Source organism: Ixodes scapularis, unplaced genomic scaffold (assembly GCF_016920785.2).
Source record: "Ixodes scapularis isolate PalLabHiFi unplaced genomic scaffold, ASM1692078v2 PGA_scaffold13__105_contigs__length_92229423, whole genome shotgun sequence".
Taxonomy (NCBI): domain Eukaryota; kingdom Metazoa; phylum Arthropoda; class Arachnida; order Ixodida; family Ixodidae; genus Ixodes; species Ixodes scapularis.
Window position 1 is genome coordinate 79423171 of NW_024609839.1, and position 14880 is coordinate 79438050.

Genomic DNA, 14880 nt, shown 5'->3' on the forward strand with positions numbered 1-14880 from the left:
GGCCTCGTGTGTGTGTGTGTGTGTGTGTGTGTGTGTGTGTGTGTGTGTGTGTGGGGGGGGGGGGGGGGGGGGGGGGGGGGGCATCATCGTCGCAACGAAGTTCTCCCGGAAGAAAGCGCGAAAGCAGCGAGACGGCACAGAAGAGAGAGCCACGCGGCCGACAACGCGACGCAGCGTCGCTCCGCGCGCAGTGACAGAGAGAGAGAGAGAAAAAGGAGCCGAAGCCCGCCGAGAAATACTGACGCGCTCAGTCTCCGAGCAGCCTTCTCCAGAAGCGCCCCGACAGAAAACGATGGTGCTGTCAACCTGCCGAGAAAGAAGCAGCCAATCAGAGAAGGGGCCACAGCCCGCTTGGCCAGTCGTTCAATGGGCCGTTATCCAATTACCGCATTTCAATCGCTTACCACGAGTAATTTGGGATCGTGATTCGTCACCTTCGACTAAGAGCAATTGTAATTTCGTGGCTTTCTAGATTCGCTTTGCATACATTCGATCACATGTACAACTACTTTTGCCCGACTTCGTTACGTTAAAGCTCCAATGAGTATTCACTGCGCGTCCTGTCTGAGGCGGTGTTCACAGCGCATGCTCAGAACGGGACCCCATGCCTCCTGGTAAGCCCGCGTTCGGCAGCACTGACTCAACTATGGCCGCCACTGAATGCCACCGATGTGTACTTGACAGACCATAACCTCCTATGCACTGACAAAGCCTGGCAGGTCGCCACGAGAAGCGGCCGCCGAAATGGAAAAGGTGGAGCGGCACACAACGGATGAGAGGAGAGCCACGTGACTGGCGCCCCGCTGCGGCGAGACGCCGAAACACACTTCTCCCGAGCGAATAACGAACAAGTGTGTTTCAGGGTCCTCGCCGCAGCAAAAGCTGTGCGATGACGTCCAGGTTCCTCGAGAAATGGCTCTTTGATGCTCTGTCTTACCAGACCCTCGCGCTCCAAATCCGCGACCGGGCGCTCTATGATTCCGTAGTAGAACTTCCAGGCTTTAACAGGCGATGATGCATCCAGTGTCCATCTACCAGCGCCCCCTGCCAACTCAAGACATACCAGGCTTTGCGAGTATAGAGGAAGCTATGGACAGGCGATAATGCTTCGAGTGTCCATCTCCCAGCCCCAGCCCCAGCCCTCTCCCCCCCCCCCCCCCCCCCTTCCCCCCCTCTGCCAACTCGTGACGCTTCCAAACTGGGTCGGCAGCAACGCGTTTCAAGTAACGGTATTAACAGTCACGTGTTGCTGCTTTAGGTAGTTACATACTCGTTACTTTTCTAAAGCAGTAACGGGGAATCTACATCGGTTACTGTTTTCGAGAACACAGGTTTACATCGGGGGTGGCTGCAGACAGCGGTTGGCGAGCCGCCTCTTCAGGGTTCAAGCGCGGCTTCGTGGTGAGTGTAGTTCTCCCACACGACTCGCGCTAGCCAAACTTGGCTGATTCGGAGAGCCACGGCGCCAGTGGCCGCGACTGGAACCCCGGAATAGGGGCACCCAACCGAGTCTTCTCTCTCGACCAAGATCCGTTTCTTTCTCCGCTCCCTCCCCCCTATCCACTCCCCTTCATGCAATAAAGATGTTTTGAATCGAATGGACCACACCCACGCGAGGCTTATCGGGTGTGGAGTGAAGGTCTCGAAACATTCTCTGATAGAAGCAAACTTGATGTAAACGCAAATATAATTTTACAAAAAGTAAAAAGGCGACGTTTTTTTTATGCTGTCGCCTAAGCGAGCGTCGGTCATCGCGTTTATACTGGGAGTGTAACGCTAAAAAAAGAACAGCGGTGTGTCGCGTGAACTGCCAACCCGCACCGGCAGGTGACGCAGGCAGTCGCCCCGGGCGATGCTCGCGTGTTACAACATTTAGCGGCTAAACATACGGCACTAGTATTTTATCAAGACTCTACGTTGGACATTTGCACAATATTTAAAACTTGGGAGCTATTAATCCTTTTTTTCTTGACAGTAATATAAAGATATTACTTATACTTTAAACAGCCGCAATAAAAAATAGAAAAAAAAAACCTTGAGCAATATTGGTGGTGGTACTGCGAAACAACGAACAGCTGATTCGCATCATACTAATGAAGAAGATAAAACAGAAAGAAGGGCACAAGGTGTGACGAATGGAAAACGTCGTATAATAAACCTTCCAACGGTCAGACACGGAATACACAGAGACATCTAAGGGCGCGAAAATCAACATTATTGAAGGTGGCAGCTGTCGAAGGAAAGCAAGTGCGAAGTACAATGGCACTACTTTTAGACAACAGTGCACAATTGTAATTAACTACTTTTCTGCACAAGTCGTATTACAAACAAACAAAAAAAAAACGGGCACAGACGAAGGGAAACAGGACAGGCGCATTGTTCTGTTTCCCTTCGTCTGTGTCCCTTCGTTTTTTCGGTGCCGTTTTTTCGTCTGCAATAAACCAACTGGCCACATCTCCACTTTATTGAAGTCTTTTTAATCGTAATTTTGTACTTTTGGACCGAGATATAGTTAAAACCATGAAAATTAATTAGATCTGTGAAGAAATTTACTGAAGTATGCGGGAGAGAGCAGACGCCAGTTTGTTTTACTTTATGCGCGAACGCTACGCCAATAACTAAGGAATTCCTTTACGGCGGAGCAATATCACGAAGGAAAGCAGACTATTTATTTCCGCCTATCCTTCGCAAAGCTTGACGACGTAGTCGCGACGATCACGGCGTTGTCGGAGTCTTGCAGATTACGCCTTGGTGACGATAGTCGATGGCGGCTTGTACACTAGACAGGAGCACTGCCGGGCACTGCGTGAGCACTCGACATGGTCACATGACTACGTGTCGGCGAACGTGCGACGAGTGGATCGTGTCCAATCGCTGCAATGACGGGAATGGCCCAACTCTAACATTATTCGCGCCTCAGCAGGTGCCCTTTGATTTTCCAATCTCGGATCACGAGGCCTCCAGCCGAGAGAGTGAACGCTGATATCACAGTGAAGATGCAAGCGAGCTGGTGAACTTTCAACATTGTAAAACCCGAGACGTAGGACAAAAGGAGAAGAAAAATCTTCTTTTGTCCTACGTCTCGGGTTTTACAATGTTGAAAGTGAACGCTGCTCGTTTTTCTCATTGCTTTTTGGTCGCTGCAGCGCAAGTGCGTCCACCGGACGGCCGTCTTGCGACGCAGAAAGTCGACCTTTTGGAGCGCAGCGAGGCAGGGCGGGGGCGTGCTGACGGAACGTTTTCTGCTCGTTCATCGCCCTTCGCCAAGAAAGATTTTTTTTTTTGTCTTTTTTTTTTTTAACTTTGTCTAAACAATGATAATTGTCTGAGAACATGTGGAAATTTTTACGAAAGCGCAGCACCGCACGAAAAAGGCACAACTCGTCGAAAGCAAGTCTCGCCGGCCTCGCGGCGTGATCAAAGCTTCCCTGATACGCCCAAGTGCTGCGTTTCTGTGCCTTCGCACGCTTGGATACCGATCGAGAATCGAAGCCGTGTAGATCTGTTTCGCGAGTGCAACGTGCGTGAAGACGTACGCGACTTTGGAGCACAGTTTTACTTTACTCTGACCGCTGTATTTGTTGTGGCATTCGCGGCACAGAAACGAGTTCGATGCAGTGGCGATGGACGAGAGGAGGGAGGGGGGGGGGGGGGGGGTAATTGAAGGAAGGCTTTTTTGTGGGATACACGCCAGAGGCTCGAATAAGCATCGATCGACAGAGGTGGTGGAATTTCTCAAGTAATTGCATGAGGCGACAAAGGAGCAGTTTGCAGTAGGTATTCAATTATATTAATAAACAAAACGTGTTATAGAATGGAGCACAAATAAAAAAAAAACTTATTCTGAATCACACAACGGGCGGTAGCTTGCGCCACCCATACCTGAAAACCGAAAACACAATTCCTCTCCGCCCCTCCTGCCCCCCCCCCCTTTTTTTTTCCAAAAAGTAAAAAGTAACACAGTCCGGTTTTAAAGTTTGCGCGTCCTTTACACCGCGCAGGGTCGGGGAAACAATAGATCTCGGGCGCGGACGGGGTCACCTCCCCGTGAGTGAGCCGACCACGAGCTTTGTCCTCCCTTCAGAGAAGAAGCCCCTCCTTCTTTTTCTAGGTCTTTCGGGAGCCGGCGGGTCGCGCACACAAAACCTACTCGGAAAGAAAAGAAGAGCACCCCCAGAGGTGGATGGAACAGGTTTAGCCCCCAGTCAAATGCGACTGGGAGAGTCCCCCGTACTGACGCGCAGCGCTTCGAAGAGCCCGTGTCCCGTGGCAGCACCGCCGCCACGTAAAGCCCCTCGATATGTTTTCGTTTGTCCTTGCAAGTAGCGCCAAATGCGCGAGCGCACGTGGCCCAGGTCTCGAGCGGCCCTTGGAAGCAAATGGCGGCGCAGCACTGAAATGAGCGGCCCTTGGAAGCGAATGGCGGCGGAGCACCCGCTCGTGGCACGTGTCTTGTGCATTTCCACAACAATGGTTGGCGGTACTTGTGAAAACGCCTTTATCAAGGGGCTTTACCGCCACGCCTCGCAAAGCGCCACCCGTCCACGAGGCCAAAACTTCGCGGCCTTTCAAATCAAATCATGAATCGCGTCTAAAAATACTACTGCCGGAGCCACGCGCAAAAAGTCCATCATTGTCGGCTTGGCGAGGTCCGTGCCCGGTGCGCTGGGCAGAGGGCAGTGCCGATGCAGAAAACAAGCGAATTAACATATATACTGAAACGACATTAGCTAAACAGTTTACATAATATAATACATATACAAAAAGAACGTACAATGCAGTATTAATTGAGTAATGTTACTAGGTTACAATAAAGGGAGACCTTCCATTTTTTCGGAGCAGCGGGTGCGGATAGTGAATATTTCGGATTAAATTTGACGTATGCTCCATATAAAGTTCATCACTTGGAGAGAAGCGAAACAAAATGACCTAGTGAGAAGGTATTCATACAATCCATATATGCTGATGATATCGTATTTTGAAATTAATGTCTCTGCGTGGAATAGGTTATGAACGTTCCCGGTAAAGTGTTAAAATATTTTTCTTTGTTCTTGAAGTAATAGTATTTTACCAAGATTTGATTTCGTCGTCATACCCCAGACAAATTCAGACCGTCAAAGCTTCTCGAAAATGTAATTCAGAGGACATAAGAGCTGACCCTCCGATGGAGAGAGAAGCTCTGTAAAGTACCTCCGGTTCGGAATCTGAAACCGCCACGGCGGAAGCGGACGCGTCAAAATAAAGTCCAAGAGACGTGACAGCTTTACGCCCCTCTCGACGTCCCAAGAACTTTCAGCTAGTGAAAAACGGTTTCGCCTCAACCACTATCACCCGCTGGCGCACTATAAAAACAACTTAACAACCTTCTTAAAAAAAAAAAATAATAAAATAACCTTGGCTGTCAAAGGGTTAATGGGTAATCAATCGTCCATGAGTGTTTTTTTTTTTTTTTGTAAGCTTAGAACCCGTAGATAAAGCTATTACCATAAACAAAGGATCTAAGAATTCATTTTTAATTGGGTAATTAGTAAGTTTTCGGTAATTATATCTCGAATTGTTGCTTTTATATGGATGGTTTTCAATTAGAACCCTGACGCGAATCGTCGAAAAGTACCAAATCCACCCACACTACAATAAAGCGCGCGCAGAATTTTTCGGCGTTCCGAAACATCCTCAGTGTAGACGCGTTTCTAGCTAACCGCTCCTCTTCCGATTACTTGCAGATTATCAAAATGTGGGATTATCTGTCTGTTTCAAAACTGATATTTCGTGCTGTGCATTGCTGGATGATTCAAATCACCGAATTATAGCTACTTATACTTATATAAAACATCCTTCTCTAGGAGATTTGGTTCGAAGGTTTCTGGCTAGGGAGACTTGTTGAAACAAAAAGGCCGCCATTAGAAAGGGGCGGGGAAAATAGTAATGGCTACGAGTAATTTTAGTACTGCCAAAAGTAATCAAATGACTATTGTGTTTACTTCCTAATAAATGTACTGAAAGGATTACACGATTACTCCAAAAGTAACCAATTACAAGTAATTTTATTACCTGTAATGAGTACCATAATGTCTGAAGCAGAACGGTGGGAAGGAACAAATAACATCTTATTCGCTCCCCGACTGTTTATTTTATTTTTTCTAAACAAAGCTAAAACATCTCTGCTTACACATTGCTTTCCACACATTATACGATTTCGTAAATAAAGAACGCCGCTTTTATTTTAATTTGTTGTCACGAGGCTACAATTATTCGTAATTAGGGCTGATGAAATTAATCGGTTAGCGTACCGATTAATAGGCTCGTGCATTAATTACCGCGTCACAGTCTAGCCGATAAATCGTTCCATTAGCGTTGACGAATGGTCTAGTTGGTAGTTCGTCTGAACGGGTAACAAACAACAGCGCAGGAACAAGGACAGAGTAGAAGACGGAAGACAAACACGGCGCCGACTTCAAACTGAGATTTAATGGATCCGACGAGTATATATAAATATACAGAATTTGCCCGAGAAAAAAGGCCAAGAGAGGAAATGACAGATAAGAAGGACGACGACACATGTTCCTAGAGCACAACAACACAACGCGTGTTGTTGTGCTCTAGTGGGGACAGATGATTGACTCTAGGAACACGCGTCGTTCTTCTCAAGTGTTGTTTCCTTTCTTGATTCGGGCAAATTCTGCATTTCTTCTCGTTGTCAGATCCAATAAAACTCAGTTGTAAGTCGGCGCCGTGTTCGTTTTCCGCCTTCTAATCTGTCCGGATCCCTGCGCTGTTTGCTATACCGTTAAAACAAACGTTCCCAAACTGGACTTTTCTTAAGGGTCACCGGCATCACCTGCAGAGACTGCCCTGCCCTGCCCCACTCCGAGACAACGTGTTTTTCAAAGTACAAAATCGCCAACCTGCGTTTTCACACCCCAAAAACATACGCTTAACGGGGCCGGCAACCTGGCGTCCGTAAAAGTGCTGTTTGTTACTTAGGCTAGGTGGCGCAAGCTACCGCCCGTTACAAAGGGCATAGCCGTTAACATCCACCCATCCGTCCTCTTTGGCGTCCTGTCTGCTTCCGCTGCCGGCCCGTGGCATTCGAAGGCGCGCCCAACCGACCAACGAGGAAATCAAATGGCCTCGTTGAAACGCGCGCCGTGCCCGCTTCGCTGAAGCTGTACACGCGTCCCAGCACTTGCCTTGCCCAGATGCATATCGTTAGAGTCGCGGTTTCCGAACACACTAACACCCCTCCACCGCGATACAATTTAACGTAATTTCCAATTTTCCATGGGATAACATCATCTGATCGGCCAATCACCACGCGCGCCACTCCTGGGGAAACGGCGGTGCCTGCCCGTAATCAGAATCGCAAGCTGATCCATTCACCGGGAATGTCGTTAAATCTTGCCCTGTGCCAGGGGTATCCAAAGGGTGTGGGAACCATTTTTTTGCGCTTTCCGTGACATTTATAACCTACGAAACACGCGTTAGCTTTCCCCCAAAAACAAAGATAACCGCAAAAAAAAAAAAAAAAAGGCAAAAGTTCCGCGCCGTCCAGCCGCTCAACTCGCAGCCAGGTGATCTGGAGCCGATTATATATGCTGCTAACTATTTATTTATTTCCTTTACACCTTAAAGGGTCGAAGGTAATTAGAAAAAGAAACAAGACATAAATACAGAAAGAAAATAAACATTGGCTAAGTAAAACACAACGTTACAAGAAATCTGCAATCGCGTTGTTCGCGACTTTATGGCGAAAGAACGGGATCAGTGACGCAGACGATGGTTTCAGGAAGGCTATTCCATGCGATGCAATAACCTTCCTGAAGGATGTGGGAGAAACTTCCGCTGAACTCTTAACCTGTCACCGATCATATAAGGTATACGAATCGGGCCTGTATACGAGCACAAGAGATAAGCGGAGAACGAGTAGGCCACCCTGGGCTGCGTCGGCAAACTGCGCACAGTCGTTCTCGTGCCGACGAAGCTAAGCCCGAGCGGTCATTCCCTTCGAAAAGACTGTATGGTTCGTTTAATGGATCAAACGTTCGCGATCATTCTGCGCGTTGGCAGCGAGACGCCGTGCTAGACTGCTGCAGAGGGCTTGGGCAGCTTTGCGGCGCCGGTGCGCTTAATCCTCCATTTGGTCCCCCAGTCCGTCGCCCCCCAGTCCCTCGTATCCCACACTTGTGCAGCAATCATTTTTGCAGTAAGGACTTTACTACGAAAGGAGCGCAAAGGCGCTAAGGTAGTACGTGGACCAAACAGCAGCACGCTTTGACCGAATCTCGCTGCAAGCGCGTTGGCTCCGGAGTAGCGGACCTGACGTCGTCATCGCAGTTTTTACGTGGTATCCTATATACACACAACCGCAGGTAACCCTGTAGCGCGAGGACTTCCCGAACGCGGTGGTGGCGGTGGAGATGGTGCTGCCACGCGGTCGCTGAGGCCTCGGGTACCTCGAATAATTGAAGGATGTAACGCGTTGACGCCGCTAAGCGGCAAAGCTCATACCTACGGTACGCTTGGCCCCCAAAATATCCGATGACGTCATGGGCGCAACCTGGCGCGACGCATATCGCGAGAGGAACACGCTCTCCAATGGCAGACCTTCAAGCGGTCACAAAAACATAGCCATCCGCTCAAAATAGAAGCGTGCGATGATCATTTGCAGGTGCTGTTGATCCTAATTCGAATTACTTCTGAACGCTTTGCGTGTAATCTCAAGTTTCGATTCAGTTGGATGGATGGATGCTAACGGCTGTAACCTTTCTAACGGGCACCAGTCTGCGTCACCCCACCCCTTAAAATGCGCGTAACGCAACTCTTGCCTCGCGTGATCGGGTGCCCTCGACCTCGGCGGCTCGTCGCGTCCACAGGTGGGCCCACGGGGCAGGAGCCACACGTCTTCTGTGTCGGAATTCTGCTCCGACGGGCTCCTTCGAGTGAGCGCGGGCTCCCCAATTAACCACTTGAAATCCATCTTGGCAAGACATGGAAATCCATAAAGTCAATCCCATTTTTTTTTTTTTTTTTACAGCGGAGCTTTTCCCTCTTTACCAGAGTGAAAAGGCCGAAAGTTTTTTTTTTTTTTTTTTTTTTTTTTTCTAGCACTGCCATTTGTTTTTCCTATCTCGGGTTAAATTCGTCATAATCAAAATGCTAACATTTTTTTTAAATTTATTTCCTAGTATTTTTATTTGGAACGGCGATAGCCCGAGAACGTTCCGAGAAGGATGAGCTCTCAGGTTGAAAACAGAATCCTCCCAAAGTCCTCCTGAACCTATAGTCAGGGACAGGTTGAGAAAAGTTTTCTGGCTGGGGAGGAGGAAGCAGACGGAATGCTGAAAAGAGGAGGTGAGAGTAAGCAGAGATAAAGATGCACAGCCCGAGAAAGACAGCAGTGCTTCTCGATGTCCCCTTGTGAACCTCATTTTGAAGTCGAGGCATTTCTGTATGCGGTGCAGTGATGGGATTGGTTCGAGGCACTTTCGAGTAGCAGAAAACAGTGTTGGAGCAAGAGCAGGCTTTATGCCACTGCGACCATTATTTCAAGGTTCACGCGTTGGCCTCTCCAAGTAGAAGACAGTGCTTCGAATTCGCCTTCCCATTTCTGCGCAACAACTTGCGTCTACTGCGAAGCACACAACTAAATTTCAAGGGTAATTTAGTTCTGTATATCAGTGGCACCTTGCATATGGAGATTTCTGATGGTGCAAAGTCAGCAGGTGGAGAAAAAATAAATAAACGTGGCATAAAAATAGGCTAAACACGGTATTCCCGCGTTTTCATTTCACCGCCAAGTTAATTTAATTTCGATTGAAACTTTGTTGTCTGCATTCACAAACAGTTGGCGCCCTATTTAGAGACGTTAACATAAAAAAAATATGTGGTGTAGCCCAGTCACACTTAATCACTAAGATTCATCAACAAATGTGTTTAGTTGTTCTTTCTTTCCTAAAACGACAGATGAATGGAGCCACCTTCCCCAAGACATTGTTATTTCATATTTCCAAACAGCATATCTACACAATTTGGAGCGTTTGTATACCTGATTCTTGTATTCTCTTGGAAGCATTGAGTAAAATACGTTAAAACATTTTTTTTAAACATATTCGTGTTTTTTTGTTTGTTTTTTTTTTTTTTCTTTATTTGCTGGTCTTTTCAAACTGCAGGTGTTTGTATTGTTCTAGAATGATGCAGGCTATTTTTATCAACGTGAGTGTTTGTGCTGTTCTTTTAAGGCTGCCGTTCTTGATCCAGTAGATCAAATGAGGAAGAACTCTCTTGTAATGATCCGAATGAGTGTCGAGAGCATAAATATGTTGTCCATCAGAATTCATAAACTTTTATTTATTCATCGTTTTGTTTAATGAGTGACCCTCGGTCCATCCTGGAAGAATGTTTCACTCCCAACACAAGGCTGCGCTGCGGCGAAGCCACAAACACCAAATTGCTCATTTTAGTCCGCCGGTGCAGCTTCTCTGTAGTACACCAGTGTATTGTGAGAAGCGCACTCAACAGATGCCAATTAAACTGCTCGAACATACCACAAACAACGAGATATATTTCGAAACCTTGGAGTACTGTGTTGCGTTCGATACAAAGACCATATCCAATCGCACGTTATTCAGGGCATTATGCAAAAACGTTGAAAATCCGCGCGGGCTTACCGTAACAATCTGGGAGTGTAGCGACGACTAAACAATTAGTTCCCGTTTTGATAAAATTAAATGAGCCTTTGACGCGGCGTTACGCACAAATTACCCGCATTTTGGTGAAATTTAGCAGTATGTAGCAGGGTAAGCAGTTTGGTGCAGCAATCCCATCACTCTCAGTGTGTAGGTATGCCTCTAGGAGCCTAGTAGAGGAAGGCACGGCATACGTAAGTCCTCCTTCTGTGTAACCCAAATAAGTGACAACTTTATTAAAAGACGCGTCTAAGGTAAGCTTTATAATACCGCAAGCTGCGATTTCCAGTTATGGGGGAACTTTAGCTATAGTGACATGGTATTGTTCTAGAAATACCAATTTTCGTTGGACAGCACAGCATTGCCATTTTGTTTTGTTTGCTTCTGCTGCGTGCAGATATAGCATTTTACTAGACCAGACTTGCACAGCTGTATAAAGGTGTTAGCCACCGGAGTCGATGCAAACCACGCAATGCGGAAGTATCTTTCAAGGCAACTGAATTACAAATCCAAGTCTTTTATACCACACAACACTTTGAGGTGAAAGTAACCTCAGTAGCATTATAAATACTGTATAAAGCGAGCACTCGTAAAAAAAAAAAAAAAAAAAAAAAAGTCTCTCATTTTATTTATGCGAAGAAGTTTTCACAAGGTGTCAAAGGAAGAAACAATGGTTTCGAAGTTTGAAACGTCTTAATAAAACGACATAGGGGAGGCTTGTGAAGCGATGGTTATTAAATGGGACATTTCGTTCGCCAAACAACGCGGAATGTGCAAGTGGCGTCAGCGGGTGGCTCCGATTGCTGGTCCCACTCCATGAAGGCTCGAGCAGCCTAGGGCGCAACTGAACACAAGGAGCTTGGCCTTGTGTCCGCCATTGTGCAGGTCTAACACCACTTCCAAAAGAAGGCTAGCAGATAACCTATTCGTCATCACTCAATGTGTAGAGTTAGCAAGGAAGGGTCAAAGACTTCTATGGTTAGTTTATTTGGACATTGAGGGAGAGTATGATTATGTGAACCAGGAAAAAGCTCTGGGGTCAGCTTAAGGGGCATAACTTAGGTCCAAATTTGATCAGCACAGACAATAAGCTAGTTATAACATGGTACGCAGAAACCACACAACTGGCAGCAATGAAAAGAGGGGGCTCAGACGGGGTTGTCCACTGTCACCCCTGCTCTTTGTGATATGCCCAAGTAAAATGGAAAAGAAATTAGAGCAGAGCAATTTAGGTTTAGATGCGAGCTATATGGAAGGAGGGAGAAATGTAATACAAGTAATCCCAGGACTAACATATGCAGACGACATAGTGCTCATAGCAGATAACCACGATGCATTACAGGAACTATTATGTGGACAGGAAGGGGACAGCTTGGGCCTGGGTTTTAGTAGTTACATGCCCGAAATAATGGCATTTAAAAACGAAGAAATAACACCTGAAAAGGCCAGACACTGTATAGATAGACCATGCAAAAAAATCAAGTATCTTGAGATATGGCTCAATGAGTGAAGGAAACCATTTAGAGGAACACGAAGAAAATATAATTAGGAAAGGATAAGTAAATTGAGATCCTATGAAACCCGAACCTCTGTGAAATGGTAATAGATATGAAGTGGCCAGGGCTATATGGAAAGGAGTAACGGTGCCCGGATTATCTTTTGGCAATAGGGTACTGTGCATGAGGTCAGAGGTTCAATCATGATTGGAGATTCAACAAAGAAGTCTGGGTACATTGGAACTGGGAGCGTGTGGTAACACGGCGAATGAAGGCGTACAGGGGCAAATCGGCTGGTCATCCTTTGAAGGCAGAGGAGGCAATTAGTAAATTAAATTTTGAACACAGGTTAACTGAAGTGGAGCATATGAGGTAGGCACGAAAAGTATACAAGCAAAGCAATTATACACGAGAAACATAAAATGGAGAAAGATTTGAAAGGGGACATTTAAATACCCACACAACAGTGATGGGGCCGAGCAGCCTAGCTCAGTGGAAAGAGAGCGAACGAAGCAAAAAGGAAAATGTGGCAGGAAATAATGGAAGAAAAATTGGCATTAACAATGTACAGGACACAAAAAAAAGACATAAGAAAAGAACAGGCAGTTGTTTATTCATTGGGACACTCATTACTGTTTGAGGCGAGAACAGGAGTGTTAAAGACGAAGATATATAGGGATAAATTTCGACAGATATACATGTATGTGCTGTGCACTTGTGCCACTATATAAGCTACGCTTCAGAGTAACGACACTTGGCCATATTGTGTCTTAAAATCATGGTTGCCAGTTATCTAACGCATTACCTGAAATCACAGGAAACGCTTTTCCGCCCTCCACAAATGTTTAAACAGTTCGCGACATAGCAAAATAACATCACATGAGCTTACAAACACCGAATCTATTGCTGAGGAAACACACTTTAAAATCATTACAATCGGCAGTTACGTCTGCTCCACAGACGAGCCAAAACGACGGCACCCACAACACTGTCGGTGAACGGAGTGCCGATACTCTACGCGCAGCTCATTTAGTGGCCCTACCGTGCACCATAGTGAAAGAGAGATGATAGAACATGCAGGTTTGACGTGCACGGGATTTCATGCTGCCCTCCCTGAAGGAGCAACAGATTCGGCAGGAGCACTGGGTTGTGCTGGGGACGACGGAAGAACGGAGAAACGAATGACTACAATTACAAAAAACAGGATTGCAGATTGGCTGGGGTAAACACAGACGGAATTTGTAGAAAACTTCAAAGTGGAGGGTGCAAATGTGTCTGACCTAGGTGACGCAAGCTACCGCCCGATACAAAAGGTAAAGCATCCCCATCTATTCATTGATCCAACCGATGATAGAAGGCACACACCTGCTGGAAGTGCATACTCTGGTCATATCCACAATGCCTCGTTAAAAAGGAAATAAAGCAGACTGATGAGAAAATTGCGAAACAGAAGCGGCAGCCCAACGGGGTAATCGTGCCAATAAGACGCCTATATATAAAAAAAAAAGTGTTTGGCTAGGGAAAGAGAAGCAAGGTGGACACATTCAGCTATAACTAAGCGTTCGATGAAGGAAAGAGGTTCTTCGAAACTTAATCGGTGGGCCATAGTTTCTATAGATATTTTCTGTATCCTGTCATTCTCAGTCACGTGGGTTTCGTATCTGGTATGAGAGACGAAAAAATAGCAGAACATTTCAACCTGGAATATGCGAGAAAATATAGGTCAAGCAAAAGAATAATGTGTAACAATCACACATTTTTCGTTAACACCTTCCAACGGCATGGAGAAATGAAAACAATGTTTTACCGCATACCAGATATGACGACATTCAAGATGGCTGCGCCCTTGTGGAAAAGGTGTATAGAAGAAACATCAAAATGCTATCTAATTTCAATGTAGTCTGCAGCAAAGCATTGCAGAACACAGCCCAGTTTTGTTTTCTTTCTGGCATTCTTTGCACAGCTGATTAACACCGTGTGCAAAGGTTCCAGGACCGAAGTTGGCGATCCAATTAAAGGGCTTAGTACGGCAGAGTTCTCAAACGAGTAAATGAGGGTAGGTGCCTCGTTCTGTAATTCGTCCCAGTTAACATCGATCTATTTTACCCACGGGGCAGGTGCATTAAAGGGGAGAATGGCAAAGAAGCAAACTAATGGCAGAAACAACACAACAGCTCAATAAGACGGAAAACATGGTTATTAAAACTTGAAGGGAGCACTACCAAGAACTGATATAAGTGGCTCGTTAGAAGCTCTAGAAATGAATGCTACGAAACATTTTCCCTTAACGGCAAAACGGGACGCCTACTTGTGACGGTCATCCAGACGTGCAAGAAAAAGTGATGGTGGGGTTGTTAGTCGACCGTTTTGTATACCTCATTTCTAAAGGAAGAAATTTGTGGAATGAGAAACGCACCTTGCATGTGACTGGACCCATTTAAATCCCAAAGCATCTAAACACAAAACCAAGGTATATTCTGACCCCAATAATCGTGTGCTTTATGAACATTCTTGGGGCAACTTCATGAACCCTCCAGCATTCAAATCGAAACGAATTCAGTCCGAAATTCCTTACGTGCCCGAAGCGTTTATTTCAGGCTTTTAATAACTCGGCCGGATTATTTAGAACTTGCTTCTTACGTCTCAGGACACGCAACTCGTGCGAAGAATGCGGAAAAAAAAAAAAAAAGGAGAAAGAA